Raw genomic sequence first — 22,392 nt, forward strand, 5'->3', positions numbered from 1 at the left:
GAGTCAAAACAAGGGAACCTCTGATTGGTACTTGAGATTACAAACAGGCCCCCTGTTTTGTTGTTTCTTATCTCCCTGAAGTTTGCATTTTAATGGGATGGATCAAATAGGAATTTTCCCCCAGAAAGTCTTTGAATTATTTCCTAAAGCCAGAATTTTATAATACCTAAAAGATGAATAGGACTTGCATTTTTGGTTTTGCAAAGTGGATTTTTTTTCTTTTTCCTCTTTTTCCTCTTTTTTTTTAGCCTAATTGAGAGGATAAAAAATATTCCTATCAGGCTCTAAATATCACCTTCTACCTGGACCAAATTTCTGACCATGGAGTTATTATATTTAATATAATCCTTTTAAATATCTTGTAAGGTTTCAACTGGGACAAACAGAAACTATTTATGGCATTACACAACTCTGGGAACCCAAATCTAGTGCCACTCATAAAGATTAATATTTAATAGTCTGGATTTGAAAAGGAAGATACAATGTGAAGTTTCATTTTTTATATTTCTACCAGGTACTACAGATTGAGGTTCAGGAAGGTCACCTTTCCTGTTTTTCCAGGATTCCATCTGCAGGCTCTCAGTAAGTTTAATGTAGATATTGTAGTTCCAGCATTTGCCAGGATTCGGCCAGGTTTTTTTTTTTTTTTTAATCAAGTTTAATTTCCCCTATGGCTGTTTAAGGGAATTACTTATAGCATTTTACTAGGGAATCTCTCAGAATCCCATCATCTCTGGGAGGGGCCCAATTGAGGGGGGGGTTCTCTTTTGATGACAGACATGGGAGTGTCTTTTAGCTGCCACTAACTGGGCAAACTTTGGTCTGCATCTATGTAATCTCTTCAGAGTGGAGTGACAATTCAGACAGGATTACTAGATTGAGGACTTAAAGGAAAATAGGTGGAGCAGTAGAAGTCTCATGTTTTAAAGTCTCTTGTGTAGGTACCCTTTATATCTTCAATTTTTTTCATTAGCTTTCTTGCAATGAATCTTTCAAATGAGGCTATCTGGGAATCTTGAAGTCTTTTGGAAGCTCATACCAGTTAGAATAGGCATCCCATCTGTTCTTTGAATTTGGGAGCCCTTACTTTCAAGTACACTTGTTTTTAATGATCGTGTTTAACTGGAATGGTCCCCATAATGGCCATTGTCATTCTAAGTTGCTTTTAGTAAAATGTTGTCATTTGGTTAGATAATGAAAGCTTCCAGGACTACAGTTTTTAGACACGAAATAAGAAGGTATGCCGGAAGGTGGCGTGCTTGACTCTTTGGAATGTAAAGAACTCATTCCTTTTTAGTTATGCCTTGTGTACACAAAACAGACCCAAAAAAAAGTCCAAAAAAACAGACCAAAATGCACCTTCTCCAGCAGCAACCAAAGGATGTTATTGCAGACTAGCCAAGAGAAGACTTTGTATGCATCTCCAACAATCCCCAGTGTGAAACTCCAAACTGGGGAAAGTGTTGAACCAACAGACCTCAACCCTGGGGGCTGCAGACTCAGAACTCCACAGGCAATGGGGAACTGCACACTACCACCAACAGCCCCACATGGGTCTTTGGACAGAATTAAGAGCTGAGGATTTTCACTCAATAATCTGGAAATTGTGGTCTTAAACTAGGGGCTTGGCTCTGGGTGGAACCATCTACTCATTCAATTGGCTGTAGGAAGAAGCGTCACCAGCACTATTGGCTCCAGGCAAAATCACCTATCAGCTCAACTGGCAACAGGCAAAGTCTTCCATGGAATTCAAAGGGGTTTGCAGGAGCCACACCTGAACAGTCAGAAGTTCACTTTGGATAATACCACTGCCACCAAATCTTAAATAACAAAAATCCAACCAAGTTGGCCCCTGTGGCTATCACCTGTGGCCTTGACCTTGTTCATGTAGACGGTGTATGGGTGTGGGGCACACGGGCCTGACTATGGACACCTAAGCATGGGTGTGTGTGCATGTACAAGTGTGCACACCTGAGCCTAGAGGTCAGGGCTGTAAGGGCGGCATCACTCAGAAAGGAGAGGAAAAGTGGCAACCACAAGAGGAAGAGAATACGAAAGAATGCCAGAGAGAGCCCTGGCAGATAGAGATTGGCAGGGGGCTGAAGTTGCTGTCTCCCTGCTGGCTTGTTTCCCCTGCTTGCCATTAAAACCTGTGAAAATGATGCCAATGGCTCCAAAAGTCTTATTCAAATAGCTAGAACCGACAGTGAACCTACCCAGCCTGGGGTGGTAGCAAAACACCTACTACCTATGGGGAATAGAAAGGGGTCTTGTGGCAGATTAGCCTTCCATTCCTTTGGGGAATAAAGGGGCTGATAATTGGTGCTGACCAGAAAATTCCATTCTGACAGTTAAGACTACATTCCTCGGGGAGGCTGAAACAAAGTTAGGTGTTAAGTTTGGTGTACACAAGTGCCTCCATTTGGGGACTGTCATTTTCTTTTTAGTAGTTCCTAGTTGTCCACAAGATGTATTACTCTCCCAGCATGACAATATGAGCAGAGTATTGCCAGCTGGGGAAACAACCTCAGTATGCAGATATTTTACTGGGCTCCATCATATAGATATGATTGATTGATCGCTTACTCCAGTGTCATTTCCCCTCCCCTGGAGGTTGGACTGGAAGAGGTCTAAGGGTGACAGGTTGCCCTAGGGTGACAGGATATGGTCTTTGCCAAATGGAATTAATGCTTATGGCATCAAAACTGGATTTTCTGTGTAGCTATTGGACGCTCAGCCACATTACAGAGTTATGAGACTAATCCAAGAATAGATTAGAACTAGTATAGCTTTATTGAAAGTTTAGAATAAAGGTAAAGACATTCAAACATATACAAACTAAATATAATAACATATTTCAGCAAAAACTTCAATTAGGAATCAATTTTTTAAATCTGTCAATTGTTTGTTGTTGTTGAAGAGAATATCTACTATTGTGGCAAGCACTATCCTAGGTATTAAGTCACTATTTTGGAGAACATTATAGAAATATGAGACACAATCAAGGAACCCAGAAAGTATAAGCAAGTTGAGGAACATAATTCAGACAAATGAAATAACAAGTTTTCAAACAGAATACAGTAGGCATGTCAAACTCTCCAATACTGATGATCACTAATAAGCGAGAGATGTTGGTGATGGAAATATATGAGCTAGTAATTATTTGGAAGCAGAAAAGAGTTTGAAATGCCACTGGAATAGAATGCAATATACAATTGTGGATTTAAATGTGAGGCAGAAATTATACCTCATAAATGAGTTCATAGGGAAAACCAGTGAAACCTGGAGGAGCAGTAGGAATTTCTGAACAAAGCTTGAAGCAGCTGGATGGTTTGGACAGACCTGTACCAGCTCCTATACCAACATTTCCCAGAGACCAGGGTATATTAAATGTAATTGTGAAAGGCGGTGGCCCATTTTCTCATCTCAGCCCCTGGATCCAAGCTTTCTGAAATAACTTGTACCATATAGCAAATATGGGTAGATATAAAACCCATCTTTAAGATGGCACCCTAGCCTTTTAAGATATTGACTTCAAGTTACCACCAGAACTGACTCTTTAGTCATTCCACAGTTTTAAAAGCCAGTGGTTTTCGGGACAACATATGATAACACCATGAACTTCCATGAGCATCAGACCATTGACTTTCTTTCCTAAAATGTGAGTTTCCTGGTGAGAAGCAATATTGAGCAGGATTCTGGGATAGTGAACAAGACTTTCAGAATATCCACAGATGTTAATGACTTTTGCAGGAGTACGGACGAAAAGGGAAAAAATCCAAATCCAAAGGGCATTTTAGCAAGGACGTATTACTTCTCCTGCCAATGTGCCAACTATGATAAACCTGCCACCATTTAAGGATTGGTCTCCTTGGAGTGGTATCAGTCAGGACGGTCAGGATGGGGTTACTCGAGTTGGCAAAGTGGTGATGCTGGGAAAATCTGAGTGAAGGCCGCCATGCCCCGCTGAGCACCACTGGCACAGTTGAGGACAAAAACCTATGACTGCCTTTCAAAGGGTAGATCATATTGATCTGCTAATTGTTTCAGGAGGCCTTTTGGTGAATACTGACATGGAATTCAGATGTGGGCCCATTCTGAGAGCATATCAGATTAAAGTGAGAATGGCCACACCTGAATGTATGTTTTTGTGGCTCAGAAAACACTGGGCATAGTTATCATTTCTATGGCTATTATTTAATTATAAGCATCAGAAATACATTTTTAATTATGTAACAAAAAAAGATATTGGGTAACACAAAATCTGTAAGAAAGCCAGCAAATAAGGCTTGGCTGCTACACATTCATGATTGTGTTGAGAATTGTGCTGCAGAACCTGGATAGTGACAACCCACTGTCACCACCACTAATGCTGGATGTCGCTGGACATTGCTGATGACCCTACAGCCATGGCTTCCCCCAGAAATTTGATGTAGCTACTGATTACTCTAATGGATCTGTGTGGATCTTTGATGGTCTGTATCCCCAGCTTGTTTTTCTTTTTGTATTTGTTTTATTTAAAGGCTCATCTCCAATCACGAAGTCGAGAAGGGTAACAGAGTGTTTAGAATAAACCAAGAGGAAAATGGATGATGAACTAAAAGCAGTTTTTCAACCCCAAAAGAAATTCATGTAATCAGTGGGCAGAGGACAAGAATAGTCTTAAGAAGCTTTACTAATGTTTATATAGGTAGATCACTAAGAAACGACATCATGTCTCCTTCATAAGATCAAAAGTTCAAAAAAGATAAAAGACCAAAGGGGTAATTGAAATCCAGGATAAGTGCAGTGAAACCTAAGAACTGAAAGGCACCATTGCCTGGATTCCTAGGATATGGCCTGGGAGACTGCAACCTCACACTCATGTGGGTCTGCTAATCCTAGGCAGCCTGTCTGGCCACCATTTTTTTTACCTATGGTTCTGTATTCCTATATGAGGTCAGAATTGCCCAGTCAATCAGTTATAGGAGCCCAATCCTACAAAGTGCCTTCAAATCAAACAAGAGCACAAAACTGGATCACGCTGGGAAGGCTACGCATCATGAGGTATGACCGGGAAGGCCCAGGGGGCCGAGGACCCATGTATAACAAGGGACCCCAGAAGCTGGTCAGTGGAAGGCCTTGTTGATAAAATTAAAACCACTGCTGGAGAACTAGAGCTTGACCTCAATTATAATACCAAGTCATCAAGCAGATGAGAAGTGCCTGGAGGGCAGACTCACAACCCCTGATACTATAGATGTCAACAGCTTTTCTAGTTTCCCTCCTCCCTTTTCTTTTGTCCCCCTTCCCCTTACAATTGATGCTATATGATTATTCTATCAATAAAAAGGTCAGGATTTGGGGCCTCCCTGGCGCAGGCAGTTGAGCAATGCGATGTGAAGCTGTCCGCAGCCTCTGCAGTGCGGGTTTGATCTCAGCCGGCCTGGGATACCCACATGGTGCAGCAGACCTCTCCTGTCTCGCCCGCTGCTCCCCTCAGCAGTGTTTTTCAGTCAATCTGCCTGTTCTGTTCCCCACTCTGTCTCTTGTGAATCCTCTCACCCTCCCGTACATCTGGCCTGTACCCTGGTTCTTGAATAAATAAATAAATCTTTAAAAAAAAAAAAAAAAAGGTCGGGATCTTGCTTTTCAGCAGCATCCTGCATCCTGCATCTTGCTCCACAACTTCCGTTTGTCAGTGCAGGGTTGTCAACACAATACACTCAGGTTCAACAGGAAGGTAAAATAGCAATGACTGAGGGAGGTTCGGTGATGGGTTTAGTCAGCGAAACAGACATCACCTGAGGCATTTCCAATGGAAACAGTCTATACAGGAATTGGTATATAGGCAATGAAAGAGCTAAAAGGACAAAGGATGGTGAAGCAACTCAGATATTAGCAAGAGCAAAAAGCCACTATCCCCCTAGGGCTGAGGGGATACTGGGAGGATGTGGCATTACCAGAGTCAGAAACTGAAGCCTTTGAGAATTAGCCTTCGGGGTCACTCCATAGGCACTGGGAACACAAATGATGGGGTTGACCAGCAGGAGCTGAAACTGCATAACCAAACAAAAGTAGCAAGTGCTGGAAACACTTCCTTCATCTGAAGGAAACAGGAGGAGAAATACTCTGATTCAGTCTCCTACCAGTTCTTCCATTGACCAACCCCACTTGAAAGCCAGTTGGCAAGGGAACCTGGGAAATGTAGTTCCCTATGATAGAGCTGGGGGAGCTCTTCAAGGAGTACTCCAGAAACTGCTAGAGTCAGTCCATGGAATGCAAACCTCTGAGACTGAGATCTCTGAATCACGGCAGCTTAAGCATCAGCCCTGCAAACCTGGGGAGGTCGTGGTCAGACTGGAGGTACTCGGTCTCTCCTGAGCCTCATGAGTCATCATGAGAAGATGAGTCATCTTACAGTCACACTTGGGTGACAGCTAGTGATTATGTTATAACCTGTGGCTAGAACAGTAATGCAATGCTGTTTGTGAGGCGGTGTGGTTGAGGGTCAGGAAAGCACACTAAATGTGTCTCCTGTTAGAATTTGTAAGTTCCTGAGAAACCACACTCAGCAAATGCCTTTATTTGGTATTATCCCTAGCCTTTGCTGAGACCTACTTTCTTTAAATTGATCTCAGTAAAGTATAACTCATAAAATAAATGTGTGCTGGTACCCATACCCCAGTTCTCATACCAAGTCCTCTTTGATACCTATAGAGGGTTAGTGGCTTAGTCCCTCAGGCAGCCAGTCTGCCAAGAAGAGGTCTGCAGGAGGGAGATGATGTACAGTGGACTGTCCCTTTCTAGTGTGTATTTGAACACTTAGGAGAAAACTTGTATCTTTGGAGCCATCTTTGAGATTGTCACACAAAGTTCATTTGCTTTTCTCTGGGCGAGATCCCCCAAGCTTACTGGGACAAAGAAAACATATTGGATGCCAGCATTTGGTGAGAAGAAGAGAAATATTTATTGGAGGACTGTTCTATGCCAGGTGTAATGTTGGGACTTTTGAAATGTACCATTGCATCAGCTCATCAGACTCCCTTATGCAGTAGTGATTATACTACATTTTATAGATGAGAAAACCGAAACTTAGGTAAGATAGTTTTTTATATAACTAATGAGTGGAGAACCAAAGTTTGAGTTAATAGTATCCAAGGCCATCTTCCCTGAAAACGTTTGAAAAGATCCCCTCTCCAACCACCCAGAAGGAGAGAGGCAAGGCAAGGTATCCCCACCCAAACTGGAGGAATCTAAGTACCTTGAGATTCAATCAGATTGAACTCGAGTGGGAGCCATAAAGATCACATGGGAAAACTTGGTAGGCATTCGTGACACAATTGACAGAGGATTCTGGAGACTTGTCCAGCATTGGCTGCTTTCCAAACTCTTCCTGTGTCTGCTTTCCTGTATCAGTGACCCCTGATGTAGCCTGAACAAATAATGTTTCAGCAAATTATGCAACATCATGCAAGAGCAACCTACTTAGTCTGATGAGTTTTACCAGAGTTCTCTGGTCTGAGGGTCGGGGGAAAGGATGGAAGGATTACCCCCATTTGCACTCAGTTCCCCTGAAGTCTTTCTCCACCTCCTCTCACCTCTGCCTCAGTTTCTGGAGTCATCTCCCTCCCGCTATCTGTTGGGCACCAACTCTGGACAAGGCACTAATTTACTACCTCTGAGGGAACTGTAGGGTCTTGGCTTCTAGAGTTGAAGTTTAATGTCATAACTACTGGTAAGTTCAGCTCAAATTCAATGCTTCTCACCCTTGCATTCACTTATTCAGTAAAAGAATGCTTTAAAAATGTGAAACAAGCCCTTCCTGGCATGGCCTGTCACCTTAGCTTGCAAGCCTTCTCTGGGGGGCTCCTCACTTGGGGACTCAGCTTCTTTCTCCTTTTAGATAGCTTGTCCCACTGCCTTCTTCCAGCCTTAAGTTAAGCTGTTGTCTTATGAAAAGGGTTAAGGCAGGGATAGAGGGCTGGGGGAGGGTGGAGGGGCAGGCCTTGCTCTTTTGGTCCCTAGAGAAAGTGGGTTCTTTCCTGTTATCTATCTCCTCCCTCCAGCCCGTAACCTAGGTCCTTTGAGAGGATGTCCTTTTTCCTGTCTCTGTACTAAACAAACTGGGATTCTCTCTGGCTGCTGCTCCCGAGGGCTTTGTCTGCTACCCAGCCTTAATTCTGTATCCTCTGATCTCTTCTTCCTGGCTCAGTTTTGCTTCCCTTCCTCCAAATCCCAGACTGGCTTTTTCTGCTCTCTACTCTTTGCAGTTCCCTGATGGCCCTCAGGCTATTGTCCCAAGAACCCACCGTCTTCCCCCGTCATCATCCTTCCTACAAACAACCTTGGCATTGCCTGTTCACATCTGACATAGGTCCTACCCTTTTCCTCCATCCTGGACAATGCCATTTTCCTTGCACATGACTGTCCACACCTTCTCTTCAATATCTGCATTTTAAAGCAATAGTCCCCGATCACAACACACTAGTAAAAGAAGATTGTACTTTTACATTTTAATAAAATATTATTTTTCACACCCACTTTTCTTTTCATGCCTATTTTTTCAGGGGGCAGTGAAGTCTTGCCTAGAGTATGCCCTGGCAAATATGCACAGCAAATCAGAAATACTCCCCAAAATATGTTCATGTGAACTTTTTGGGTATAATGTTAAAGTCCATATGTATCTCACAAGTTCCTCTCCATCCCTCTCTTCAATCTCTAGAAGACCTTAAAACACTTTTTTATCAAAAACCTCCTTAATATCTTGAGGAAATTTTCCTTATATATTACTGGTTTTGTTTGCCCTACACAGGGCAAGTCTATTAAAAGGCAGTTTTATTTTGTCCAGTGTCAAAGGTATAAAAAAAAAAGTACTTCAGAATGAGAAAGAAGCATGCAACTCTAAGTCAAATAGAATTCTTGAATAACTTCAAGGAATGATGGAGAAGGACAAGCCAGAGAAAGTTGAGGCAGAATGAACTGATTTTCTTGTAGATGGATTTCTTGCTAAGCCAGAGAAACGTTGGTAGTATCAGTTTCCACATGTATCACAAAAATCAAGCCAGGACTAAAGCTGCTCTGAGGAAAGCTAGTGACCAGGGAGCAAGGCATTTCATGGAAACAGAATTTTAGAGCTTGAAGGAACTTTAAAAATCAATCATTCAAACAATTAGACTGTAAAAAGATAGTGCCCATAAAGTCAGTCTCAGATGAACTGGATAAGAGAATGAAAGCTGACATTTATTAAAGAAAGAACAGTGTGAGATGTACTCTCTTAATAATTGCTTAAGTGTAAAATCCATTATTGTTAACATCAAGGACAATGTGGAACAGCAGATCTCTAGAGCTTCTACAACTCTGAAACTTTATGACCATTGATTAGTAACTCCTTATTCTCTCTCCTCCCTTTGGAGGATTACAAAGTGGTCTCCTAAGTGGGTTTTTTTAAAGTTTTTTTTTAAAGATTTCATTTTTACATAGAAGAACTGGGGTACAGGCCAGAGGTACAGGGGATGAGAGGATACAGCAGAGACAGAGTGGGGAGCAGAACAGGTAGACCCACTGAAATACACTGCTGAAGGGAGCAGAAGGTGAGACAGGAGAGGTCTGCTGCACCATGTGGGTCAGATCCCTGCACAGGGATAGAACTCGCACTGCAGTAGCTGTCATCAGCCTCATAGTGCTGAGACTTAACCCCTTGTGTCACCAGGGAGGCCTTCCTGAGTGTTTTTTATACATGATTTTATTTCACCTCTCAACAACCCTGTGAGTTACATACTCCTATTAATCTTCAGTTAAAACATTGTGATGCAGAGAGATGGAGTAGATCATTCAGGTCTTTGAGAGAGAAGCAGCAGGGTTTATAGTCTAAAGGAGGCTGCCAAGTAAACGATGGACCTCTTCACCGTGCATCTAATCAGCACAAGTCTGGTGGAGCCAAACTTCTGTTTCAACCACTTTCATTAAAGAGAATAAAACAGACATTTAAGAAAGACTTTTGGGTTTCTGTTTTCTGGATGGATGGTGCCTGTTATCAGTTAGAATAATCGAAGTTGTGCTAGAGTAACAAACAATCCCCAAGTCTCAACGTCTTCTAACAACAAACGCGTATTTCTGACTCATGCTATATTGGATCAGTAGAGAATTTGGCTTCACATTTTCATCATTTGGAACTCAGGCTGGCAGAGCCTTCACCTCTGGCATGTGACTTGTCACTACAGTTGGAGCAACGTGAGCACTGGTCCTAGAGACTTCTATCATAAATTCTGTTCGCATCTAGTTGACCAAAGAAAAGTAAGTGGTTACACTGTAATTTCAAGATGTGGGGAAATGCAATGTAACTAGAAGAATGCTTGCTGATACATTATATGAAGTAAGAGCATTGCTGAAGGAGGAAGTACAGAAATATTGATGAACAGTCTCAATGCCAGCCGTGGTATCAAACTCACGAAGTTCCCTGGTGAGCTCACTTAACTCTGGCTGGGTTGACTACCCCTCATTCCATCATTTAAATTTGTTTATGTACTTTGTGAACAAGTCTAACTCCAAATTATTTACTACCACTGTTGCTTTCAAAGCACTAAATATACTTTTCCTCAAGTACAAAATACCATAGGCAACATTTCAGAACAAATTAATGAGACCAAGATTTGAATAAAACTAAATAAAATCTGTATCCCAACTAATTAACCAAAACATTGAAACTACATGACATGAGATAATATATGCAGAAATTGCTAACATGTCGCCAGGCACAAAGCAAAGCACTTAATAATTGTTAGCTTCCTTAAATACATCAGACTCTAATTAATCTTTCTTCAAGGGATACATCTATCTCACAATCTGCCAAAGATTATTGAAAGCTAGCAAACCCTGTGCTGCTTCTAATACTGATTACCAGACACACAGCATGTTATAAAATTCTAAGACAAAAATGAATGACCTTGGGAGATACTATCACAAAGTTATTCCCCAGGGAAAAAATGTTGAAGAGAAATTAGTTCTCTGGGCCACAGTTATTCTTACATGAGCTAAATCTTTTGAACTGTAGCTCTCTTCTGAGTAACTAGAATAGTTTTCAAACATTTCTGACATGTGATGATTATCATCACCTCTCTCTTTGTTATACAATTATTCTTCAGCTCAGGATGCTGGAGGTAAATGCAGGTAGAGGACAACCGAGGTTTGTTTTCTCAGGAAGAAAGACTAAAACCACAATTGGAGCAGTGGAATTTTCTCTTAACAGTTGTAAAGAAAGATATGGGTGTCCAAAGGCAAAATGCAGAAAAACCCATAAAAAAGTGAACCATGGTAATCAGAACTGTAAATCTTAACGGAAATCCATGGTATGAGAGCAATTCTCTTTGAGAATTTCAAAAACAAACAAGGGCGATGCCAATCACATCATCCTGCTCATCCCCTTTCTGTTTAAAACCAGGGTCAAAGGAATGCCAGCCTACCAGAAAAAAGAATGGATTGTTTAAAAAACTGATCTCACTCATGATGAAGACACTTTGATGATAGACGATCTCCCCAATTTTACCTTACTTGACCCCAGACATGAATACCTCCAGTTGAGATCTTGCTTCTTCATTTTGCAATATGAAGAAATGCTTGCTGGGGGAACTTTCTAGCCGGATACCCTTGAATGCACTTCCTGATGAAGTGGGAGATGCACCAGCTGCCACTACAGATGCTGAAAGAACTGGGAACAAGTGAAGCTGATTGTAATAATATGTTTCACAAGACTGGAGGAGCTATGGTAGTGGAGAGCCCCAGTTCAGTGGGGAGGCACCATCCAGCTAAACAAAGGCCACAGCAAAATTTGCCCAATTACTCTGACAAAACTATGAGGATCACTTGCTAATGCTATATCGCACAGGAGAGCTACAGACTCTTTCTTAAAAAGAAGAAACAGTAGCAAAGTTTCTTGTTCCTAGAGATCATGATTGGCAATTTAAGTAAGCTGTATAGGCTGTGATTTCAGAGTCATGAAGAAGGCTCTCAGCCAAGATATATATTATTTTCCTACTTGCAAATGCTTTAATTTTCATCATTACTGATGTGTTTCTTTGATCTAAGTCACATTCTGTTGTTAAAATAAAATTCAGGCTACAGTAAATCAGCATGAAACATTTACATCCTACTATGAAGTAATTAATGTATTAGAGTCCTATCCCAGAAATTTGTCAACATCTCCTAGCAGCAAAACAGGGAGCAGGGAGAAAGAAAAATTAGAGGGTTCTATTAATGAGAGGGATTCTGTAGCATACATGAACAGATTACTTTAGACTTAAAATTCAGAGGTTGGAGTTATATTTCTGGAAATAGGATAGGAAAGCAGATGGGAAAGGCAAAGGTAAGATGAAATTTTATTCTTTCATGTCAATGATTTTGTTTGTTTCAATAAATTGATTGAGTCTTTGCAAAAATGGGATATTTGAAGGCTGAGATATACTAATCTTAAGGTGAAGTCCTGAAAACTATCACTTTGTTCATCTTTTTTTACTGCTTGTAACTGTCTTTTCACTGCCTAGATAACCACCTGGCACAGGGTGGATAATTATTTTTTTTCATGAGTGAATAAAACTACAGTTTCACATTCAAATAAACAACATTCCCTTCAGTGTTACCTATCATACCAGAGGTTGTGTACTTATTCCATTTTCCCTTTATTGCTCAAAACATGTCCAGACACTGTCCTGAGAATTGCCTAAGCAAGTGTCAAAGTTATTTTTAAATCATCAGCGGTGTCAAGTCATGCCCACTGGTGAGTTATTTGTTTGTTTGTTTTCTTAATAAATCATTTCGTTACATGTCCATGAACAGATAAATTTCCAAGCCAAGTCTATTTTTCAATAAAAAATGAGATATAATTTTATTAAAAATATTTGGCCAACTTTATAGTGTGGCATGAACAAATCTAAAAGCAAGTTCCAATTACGCCACAAAAGTTCTAAGCAATGGTAGCATTGTTGGATCTACTGGCCAGCCCTCCCAAGTGGCTCCTTTGAAAGTTAAGACTTAATTAAATATCTAAATTTTAGCCTGTTTGCTATTAAGAAAACAAATGAATACTCAAAAAATAGTCAAATCATACTCTGTCATCATCTATGACTCATTATGCATGTTGTGAAAAAGGTAAGTTTTGAAATCTTTTTCAGGGCAGGGCAATGATGCATCCTTCATTCATATCCTTACCTTCCCTACTTGCACTATACCCGACTATGGTGACAAATACTTGATGTAAACAGTAAGAACTCCCATAAACAAATCTCCAACTGGGGGCCTCCCTGGTGACCTAGGGGTTAAGTCTCTGCACTATCACTGCTATGGCCTGAGTTCAATCCCCAGCCAGGGATCTGACCCACATGGCGCAGCAGACCTCCTCTGTCTTGCCCACTGCTCCCCTCAGCAGTGTATTTCAGTGGATCCACCTGTTCTGCTCCCCACTCTGTCTCTGGTGAATCCTCTCACCTCCTGAACCTCTGGCTTACACCCCAGTTCTTCAATGCATAAATAAATAAATAAATAAATCTTAAAAAAAATCTCCACTTCAGACCCATCTCCTGAACTCTTTGATTTATATTTTCAATCCTAGATTCTACATTTGGATGTGTAATACCTATCTCAAAAACAAATCAACATGTCAAAAAAAAAAAAAAAGCCTTGTATCCTTTTAGTCTTTCCCATCTCAATTCTTGTCTGTAATTCTAATCTCCTCAACCAGAGTGATCTTTCAAAAATTTAAACCAGGCAATGTAAACTCTCTAAGATTCCTATCACCTTAAAAATCCTACCTTACTGCTATGGGTCACAGTCAAAGGCAGAGTGACGTAGACTACCTCCAAAAACTAGTTTTTTCTCACTCTGCTCCAGGCCCATGTCCCCAGAACCACCAAGCTCATGGTGGACTTCCTTCTGTCTAAAATTCCTTTCCCACAAATCTTCACACATCTAATTCTTTCTCATCATCATCAAATGTTATCTGCTTTATTTTTTTAAGGAATTATTTATTTATGTATACAAGAACTGGGGTACAGGCCAGAGGTGTGGGAGGGTGAGAGGACTCCCCAAAGACAGAGAATGGGGAACAGAACAGGAGGATTGATTCATATACACTGCTGAGGAGAGCAGTGGGCAAAACAGGAGAAGTCTGCTGCACCATGTGGGTAGCTCCCTGGCTGGCTGGGGATTGAACTCCTGCTGCAGAGGCTGCATATAGCTTCACAGTGCTGTGCTTAACCCCTTATGCCACCAGGGAGGCTCCAAATGCTATCTGCTTTAAAAGATATTTTATTATCTTTCCAAAATTTCCCTACTCGAGTCATTCTCTATTCCCCAACCCTGCTTTATTTTACTCATAATAATCAGAGCTGAAATCATTATTTTGTTGTTTATTGTCAGCTCCCCTAGATCTAAAATGTCCGTGGCATGAGGGTAGGAATTTTGCTTAACTTATTTACTGTTAGATTTTGGAACAGCACTTAGCACATAGTAGGCATACTACTATAAATGAATGAATGAATGTTCAATACTCCATATACATTATGACAATTCATAGATAGATTAATGATCAGAATGCACTCTTCTGAAGGTAAAGAAGTGCAATGGAGACAGTAGTCATCCGTTGTGTAAACAAACTGTTGGATTTAGAACGAATGTATCCACACAGACTTGCCTAGTTACCAGTTGTGTAGCCTAAATTAAGTATTAGCTGGTAAACAGGGTCTGTATCATTTTACACTGTCTGCAGAATCTGTGAGTACTGGATAAAAGGCATGCTTGGTCAGGTGGAAGCTGACCTGAAATAAAGGAGAATGTATGCATGTGTGTATGTGTGCATGTGTGCATGTATGTTTGTATGTATGTGCCCCACCAGCCTTGACAAGCTACAAAAGAGACCAATTCTGGAACCATTTGACTGTCCTCCTTTGCTCTCTCTCCTTTTTAAATGAAGAGCCTTTTGAAAAAGAAGCATTATATGAATTCAGAGCATTATCTTATCAAATCCCCATAATTATTTTAACTATGTGGCATAATCTGTGCACAGCCAGTGATTAAGTCCTGCCATAATTGAACAATATCATGAAACTAATTACAAAGTGCTAGCCAGACTGTGCTATCTTTCTGCTTAGTGTCCGAATGTTACATGGAAGAGTGTAATTCTACTCTGCAGACACCATTAAAATCTTCCAACATATTTTTAAATCACTGGCTGTCTGAGGGGTGAGTCAGGTCAGGGAAGGAGGGTTGACAACACGGCTGGGGAAGAATCCTGAATGAAGTTTGGTCTGTTTAGATAAGTCTTTCATCATGAGAAGAAAAATAATTAAAAATGATTCTTAGGAAAATACTTTTTTCTCTTTATAAAAACCGTCTAATCAGAAAGCCAAATAGTTTGGCTGGACTACAGGGACCTATCTAGAAGACAGAAAGACCTGGCTGATATTTCCTCATTTAGACCAAAGCTACAATTATTTCCTAATCAGAGCAGATGAGGGGGGAAAAAAGAATCCAACGGCTGTTGTCAAATTCATCATCTTACAGAGTTTTTCACATAAGGTTGATGGCACAAGTAAAATAGTTTATATATGTGCATCCCTTTGTTAACAACAGTTTTATGTGTTGCTTACATTAATATTATTATTTTTATTCCTAACTAATGGCAGAAGAATATCCCCTAAGTATCTGGACTAAATAGCAAAGGGAAAAGATCTGACATAAAAAAAAATTGCCCCAGGTCACTAAGAAATGGTGATTAAATGACTCACACTGATTTTTTTTAATCCCAGTCCACAGCTACTCTGACAAAACCATGCAAACAGAATCACCCTGTGGGGGTATACAAGAAAATGGGAGAATAAGTATCAGAGCTCATCTTAGATCAGCTGGTCCTGGATCAATAGCATCCTCATTGCTTGAAAACTTGTTAGAAATGCAACTTCTGGAATCTTCACCTAGTTGAGAAATTCTGGGGGTGGAGGTCTAGAAATCAGTCTCAATAAGCCTTCCAGGTGGTTCTGATGCCTGCTCAAGCTTGCAAGTTACTGTCTTTTGTTTTTGTTGAATTATTTATTTCTGGCTTTATTGAGATGAGTGGACATATAATATTAATTTTAATGTGTAGCTCTCCCTCACTCTTTTTTTTTTAAGATTTATTTATTTATTTATTTATTTATTTATTTATTTTAAAGATTTATTTTTATTTATTTATACAAGCACTGGGTACAGTCAAAAGCGTGGGAGGGTGAGAGAATTCACCAGAGCCAGAGCGGGGAGCAGAGCAGGCAGACTGAAGAAGTGCACTGCTGAGGGGAGCAGCGGGCGGCAGGAGAGGTCTGCGCGCCATGTGGGACCCTCCTCTGGTGGCCGGGGAGCAGCCAGGGATCGAACTGGCGCTGCAGAGGCTGCGGGCAGCTTCGCAACCCAGCGCTCAACTGCTGCGCCACCAGGGAGGCCCAAGATTTATTTATTTATTTATGCAAGCTCTGGGTACAGTCATAAGCACGGGAGGGTGAGAGAATTCACCAGAGCCAGAGCGGGGATCAGAAGAGGCAGACCGATGAAATACACTGCTGAGGGGAGCAGCAGGTGCAGCAGGAGAGGTCTGAGCACCATGTGGGACCCTCGCAGGTGACCAGGGATCAAACCGGCACTGCAGAGGTGCGGGCAGCTTTGCAGCCCAGCGGTCAACCGCTGCGTCACGGGGGAGGCCCTCTCCCTCACTCTTAATAGAGAATTATAAGGATCTGCATATGCCCTCTGCCAGGTGTTCCAGACCTCCTTCTGTGGCTTTCTTCTCTTTGTATAACCTAGATATGTGGACAATACAAAGATGTTGCCAGTCAAACTCCCTGCTACACCTGAGAAAGGTGTGTAGGTAGAATCAACTACAAACCCAAATCAAGGAGAGAGAGCAAGAGTTTTCCTTGCATTATTCTGGTTAGAATGATGCTATTAGGGGGAAAAAAGTTATAATATGATTATACATTGGGTCTTGAACTAAAGGAAAACAACCTTGAAATGCTTTTAGTACCTGGTATTAATGTTGTGACTGTATTGGCAATCTGTAACTTAGTTATTCAAATTAATGAAATAATATTTTTTAAAAAACTTTAAAGTTTTATTTATTTATTTTTTAAAGTTTTATTTATTTATTTATACAAGCACTGGGTACAGTCAGAAGCATGGGAGGGTGAGAGAATTCACCAGAGCCAAAGCGGGGAACAGAACAGGCAGACTGATGAAGTACACTGCTGAGGGGAGCAGCAGGCACAGCAGGAGAGGTCTGCTGCACTCTGTGGGACCCTCGCTGGCGGCCGGAGATCGAACCAGTGCTGCAGAGGCTGCGGGCAGCTTCTCAGCCCAGTGCTCAACCACTGCACCACCAGGGGAGGCCCTGAAATAACATTTTGAACAGACTCCAGTTGCCTTACCTATGGGAGGCAGATAGCTTCAGTTCTATTTTCTCTCTACTGTCTTCTCAAGTACTGTCTCACCTGATCATTTGTAATATCCTGAAAATACAAGGACATGGCCAGGTTTCCTAGTGAAAAGACAGACCTTATTGGAAAGGTATAAACCTCATTCATTCATATTGCTGCTCATCCAACAAATATTAACCACATATCTATCACATGTCCAATCCTGGACTAGAGACTAGAGAAACAAACTCAGGTATGGCATTTCCCTATATACCTCAGCACACATAATTGAATAGGCAACAGCACACACTTGAATAAACAAGCACAAAAAGAAATGCTAGTAGCTATGACAGAAGTGAGCCCAGGATCTACTATGAGACAAAGAGACATTCAAATCCACTACTAAGAGTATGGCCAAGTATATACTTCTAACCCAGCAGCATGAACTAAGTCAATTCTTGGTTGTGGATATTGAAAACTTGTTCTGTGGCACAAACATGGTAATGACCAGTATTCATCAGCTAAGTGTTGCTAAGGACACAAGGATCTGAAAAAAATAAATCTTTCCTTAGACAGGGTCATCTGAATATTCTTACTGCAGACTACCTTTGCTGGGCTAGTATATCAAATTCATGTGTCAGTTCATTTGTGCCTCCTTGGCAACTGAAGTCAAGGCCCAATGCTTGGCATAAATAATTTGAGCAGCATGCCACCCACTGCACTCTCTGCTGCCACAGTGATTCTAGACTGTGCAAATCTACTCTAAGCAACTATGACTAGGGAAACTGATTTCCTTAAAAAGCAAAGAGAATGGAGTTGCCAAAAGAGTTTCTAGGAGGATATGCCTGGAATCTGGGATTTTTTGATATTTGTGTTTCTACAAACCCTGGGCAAGCTGCCCTACTAAAATTACCATTAAGTTGAATTTATGACCAAGTAATGGTACATTTCTCTCATTAAAGACAGCTCTTCTCTATCTGTCTGGACTCAAGCGTAACCTGCGTGGGAAAACGATAAATTACAAGCCCTGCTCTGCTCTTTTGTGTGCCTTGGGAGTAGAGGGGGGATGCCAAAGCACTTAAGGTTAGCTTTGTGATTTGTGTCCTCAGAGGGCAGAAAAATGAGTCTGAAGATTTGCTAAAGGATCAACACAATAATTGATAACCAGTGCACTGGCATGATTCTGCAGTTGGAATGCCTTTGAATCTATTCCCAAATGGCACCAGGGATTAGGGAAGATTCTTGAACAGAAAATGAGCTATGTGACCTGGGGTATACTTTAACTCTGCTTTCAACCTGGGTGTCATTGAAAAGAACACTTAACCTCAGTGACCTCATTGTCTGCCAAGTAGGTAGAATAATGGCTGCAACTCAGATGGCACACACAAAGTACCAAGAGACACCTCCAAAAGCTGTCCATTATTTCTGGGAGCTTCTTCAGTTTTTTTTTTTCTTTAACAAATTCAGAGAAACAAGCAGATGAAAATAAAACCCAATTTCAGTCCTCAACTTCAAATTATGGGATGCTGACAGTTGACATTCATGCTTGAAATTGCTAAAGCATCTTCACCTCCAGATTTCTGAAGAAATCATTGTAATATTTAGCATTTAATGAGTGCTTAAAACCTTGGGCCAGGCACTGTACTAATCTCTTTACCTGCATTTCATGCCATCCTCACCTCTACCCCAGAGCTTGTTAGTTGCAGACGTCAAGCTGGTGATAATGCAAGTAGTCAAACCCAGATTGGCTGTTTTTAAAATCCATGCCCTTAACTACTAATGGGATCTAATAGAGGAAAGAGTATAAATGACAAAAGAATTTCCTATCTGTTTTAAATTTTTAGATCAAATGCTTCAAAATGTTAGATAAAAATTTAATATTGGGAGACTTAATCATGGATTGCTTAGGAATATCCCTTTTCAATTACAGTCATTACACAGAAATTCATTCAATACCTATTCCTTTCTCACTAAAATTAACTGCATATTTCTAGTTTGCACTTACAATATTTAAAGTGGAACCATTTTCAAGATAAACTCTTTACCTTAACTCCATTCAGCTCTCTGGCTCTGTCTTTTGCAAGCTGTTATACCTATCGACTCAGATTACATTATAATATAAATTATTTTATATTATCAAAGATTTAATTATATGTTCCTCAAACCTTTACTCTCTTTAAGAACTTATGATTTATCCCAACCATTTCTGAAATAAATTATTATAAACTCCTTGATGACTCAATGTTCTCTGGAGAATTCATACTTATAAGGCTTTCTGTAGCTATATAAAATAAATCCAGACTTCTGTGCATTGTAGTTTTGGGATCTGTATTTTATCTCTCTCTCCTGCCACCTTTGTAAACTGTTATTCCACATGCTGTCAGTGTGGTCTCACTGCTTATAATCTATCTTGTTTTATAAATAATTGTCTGGATAAAGGTCTGAGGGAAGACCCATGTTTTTGTTAGGGGGAAAAGGCGGTCCCAAAGCTAATTCCATACAGGCTTTGTGGACTCCACCCCCACCCCAGGTCAAAGCCAAAGACACTGGGAACTCCAAATCCCATCACCACCAAAGGGAAGGTGGCTGGGACCTGAGGGTGGGGTTAAGCAGCCAGGTGGATACAAAAGGCAGACACGTGGGCTTTGGGGCTCTCTCCATTTTGGGGCGCTCGGCCAGCGCGGAGCCTCCGGCCAGCTCTGGGAGTGACTTTGGGTTTCCAGGTCGTCGGATCGGGTAGGACGCATTAAAGACTTTATTTCCCTATTTTTCCCCTGAGTTGTACATTTTCCTTATTTCCTTTCCTCTTGTAAATAAACCTTTTATTAACCCTTTTGTGTGTGTCTGTAGTAGAGTATTCATAAGTCCCTTTAAAGCGCGCGGGTGAGGACCCACAGCCAGGAACCCGTTTAATATCGGGGTTGCTCTATAACATTTTCACTATGGAGTAAAGTGCATGATTTTGTGGTATGTATTTTCACATTACCATTTAGTTTACCTCTGAGGTCACAACAGTCTTCCCAATGATTATGTTTAACCAAAAACATAAGTTGAATATGAATGCAAGCTGGATTTTATTTTTTGCAAATCATACACACAAATATAGAAATAGACATAGATGTAGATGATGATACAGGTGCAGATACAGGGTAGCAAGCGTGGATGTTTTAGCTGAGACACTTTGCGGCCCAGACATAGTACAGGGAGAGCCATGAGAATAAGTAAGGGTCTTCTCTACACTGGAGACAGTTTTTTAAGTTTGCTTGAGGCCCAGAATCCAAGTTTAAACATTATTTACCACATGCTTATCTGTAGTACAATGTTTTATATACAAAAGTCACTCAATAAACGCTAACTAAAGAAAACCATATAAAAGCCATTTGATGCTAAACCGCTGAATTGTTTGCTAATACTCCTTTCTTCCCAGATCCACCTTTGTTCCTCTTTGAGCTTAAAAGAGTTTGCAAAATAATGCACAAGAGTTAAAACTCTTTCTCTTTAAAAACATGCTAGCATTAAGAGAATACAAATATAAGCCATACACAAATCCTGTATCTAACAAAAATAATTTTATCAAGAATACATTTTAATAACTCCTAAAACTCAATAATAAATTAAAAATGGAAAAAATTTGGGCAGATACTTCACAAAGAAGATTTACAGATAAGCACATGAAAAGATTTCAACACCCTTCGCTGTTAGAGAAATGCAAATTTAAACAAGATACTATTACTTGCTTATTAGAATGGCTAAAATTAAAAAGAACGACAGTAGAAAATGTTGATGAGGATATTGAGGAACTAGAACTCTCACAAATTGCTAGTGGGAATATAAAGTAGTACAATCAGTTACTTGAAAAACTAAACACATGATTCAGCTACTCTACTCTGAGGTATTTAGCCAAGAAACAAAATTGTATGTTCCTATAAGGATTCATACATGAATTTCCTCCCCTTTCTCTTATGTCTTGGAAAGTGTTTTTTTTGTTTGTTCATTTTTTCATTTAAGTAATACTGCATTACATAAGTTTCAAGTGTTCATCATTGAGAATCAACATCTGTGTATACTACACTAAGTACATACATGAATTTTTATAACAGATTTATTCACAATACTCAAAAGCTGTCAGAAGCCCACACATCTACCAACAAATGAATGGACAGTGCAGTATGATCTATGCCATGGAATTCTGATCAACAGCAAAAGAAATGAACTATTGATACACACAATCGTCAGATTATTTTTGGTTAAGTGTTGATTGCCTCAATATTTGGTAATATGATAAGGGATAAGTAGAAGCTATGGCCTTTCGCCTAACTCACCACAATGAAAGTGAATCTCAGATCCAATTCTGAAATAATAGAAAGCAGTTCCAAAATGATTATATAAACTATTCCCTTGGACTCGAGGAATCCATGCTCACTACCTTTAAGCAATCCAACAAGATTGACATTAATAGTCTCATAGAAAAATCTGCAAAGCTCTAATTGGATCAGTTGACATAGTTTTTTTTTTATTAAATAGGGAAGCACAGAACTAAAATTCCAGATGTGAGGCATACTCTGAAGATGCTAGGCTTCTGGGTTTACTGGGCTTTTCAGTTTTGTTCCTTCAAGGACAGAGATATATGTGTAATCTTCTTTTAGTCTGATGTACACCTTGCACACCATTCACTGATCCCCAAAAAGTTATGTCTAACATCTATTGTACTCATCAACGAATCCTCTGGTGCACATTTAAATAGCAACTTTGGAAGTGCTCTCTGTCTGAATCCCTGAATTGAAAATTACAGGGGTCATAGGGTGACTGGTACTGGCTGTGAGTCAATTCTGTACATCTCTGCATTCCTGACCTCACACTGGTAGCTTGAAATTGACCAGGGTGAAAATACTACACAACAGAAGTCAGCAAATGGTGTGAATCAGGACTCCACCCATCTCCAGAGCTGGTTGTCAGATTTAGGAGCACATTAATGTATCAGACC

This window comes from Talpa occidentalis, unplaced genomic scaffold, assembly GCF_014898055.3.
Source record: "Talpa occidentalis isolate TD23 unplaced genomic scaffold, MPIMG_talOcc4v2.1 talOcc4.16, whole genome shotgun sequence".
Classification (NCBI taxonomy): Eukaryota; Metazoa; Chordata; class Mammalia; order Eulipotyphla; family Talpidae; genus Talpa; species Talpa occidentalis.